Source organism: Chaetomium globosum, genomic scaffold, assembly GCF_000143365.1.
Source record: "Chaetomium globosum CBS 148.51 scaffold_3 genomic scaffold, whole genome shotgun sequence".
NCBI lineage: Eukaryota > Fungi > Ascomycota > Sordariomycetes > Sordariales > Chaetomiaceae > Chaetomium > Chaetomium globosum.
Genome location: NT_165978.1, coordinates 3,184,387 through 3,185,906, shown reverse-complemented (window position 1 = coordinate 3,185,906; position 1,520 = coordinate 3,184,387).

The following is a 1,520-nucleotide window of genomic DNA, read 5'->3' as shown; positions in this document are numbered from 1 at the left end:
AGAAGTCGAGTGAAAGGTGAGAAGGCGGTCTGTGGATGGACCCTGTCTTCTTTTTCAATCGAATTCCGACAAGGGAAAGAATGGGGTTTGGGGATTTGTGGTTGGTTGTGAGCGGATGGGGTGTGTGCAAGTGTAGAAGGAGGAGAAGAAGATCGGGGCCAGGCTGGTCGAGAGAGGCCGCTTCAAATACGCATCCAGGCGGCGCTTTTCCGAACCTGTCGCTGGTTGGCGGGGAGAGCGATAGTTCCAAGCAGTGTGACCAAAGTCCAATGGGATCGTGAGAATCGCTGTGTGGCCGCACCGGCCGGGATCAATTGGTAGTCGCCAACCAAGGCACAAGTCCCCCCAGAGTGGCAGGAGCTCCAGATTGTCTGTTTACATGATGTGGGTCCCTATCTTGTTTATTGTGGCTTGAATTGGTTTAGCCCATCGTTTCGGAGCCCCACAAGGCCGACCCTTGCTCCCTTTCTGCGGGGGTTTCCCCCAACCTCCCTGCTCGTTTTTTCCAGGTTGTCGCGTCTCGCCGCTTTGGGCTAGCAGCTGTTCCGTCGCGAGCTGAAAAACCTCATCCACAATTGCGCATTGCGCTGCTGGCCGACCCCCCCGAGCCCCCCATAACCAGGGTGTGCTGGTCGTCAATCGGCCTCTCCAACCTCCTTCGGGTTGGGGGATAGCCATGATCGGCTGATGGGGGGCAGGAAATTGTTGCGCCAATTGCCGAGTTTCTCAATGTGCCAGCACCCCAACTTGGAAGCTCTGTTTTGGCGTGACCTCTGAGAAGCTCCTGGCAATTTCAATCAAACGCGGAGGCTGAACGCACAGCTGGCCAAGACCACTTGGAGCTCTCGATCTCGGATTTCCTGCAGCGCAAGCGTGCAAGCTGCGTTTGATGGGGTGGTTGGGGGGGTCGGTCAGATCCCTGCTGCAGCACGAGAATCTGCGGGCTGGGAAGCCAGCATGGCCGATCACCACGATTCGCGCCCTCCATTGGCCATTGCCAAAAGGACGGGAGGCTGGGAGAGGCGGGAAGGCCTTTGCGCGGCCTCATATTTCGTGGGCGCTTGCGATTGGGTTGTCAGCGAGCCCAGATGCGGCCAAGGGGTGGTTGAACTGAGGCCGCAGAAAGTAACCCCAGCCGCCGCTCAGCGCTTGTCTTCAGCTCCGGGTCAACAACATCCAAGGGCGCCAAAGCGGTCAAAGGGTCAGAGACATCACAGCAACGCTTTACGTTACACCGTCACGGTCTCGGCCCTGTTTCCGGCATCTGACTGAGATAAAACAGCCTGATCTCCCACTCAGCACGAGCCGAGGAGCACCTCGGCTCTCCACCCTGGTAAGCACACCATCATGCGTTGTCATGGCAACTGGCCGCTGAGACGGAGGAGACCCGGCCATCCGCCGAGCCGATCGCTGCTCGGCGCCGGGCTGTTCGGCATGTGACTTGTCGTCACCAGCTGCCGGAGTGCCGTGTGGTCCTTTGGTTGATATGTGAGAGCAGATGAGCAGATGGAGCAGATGGA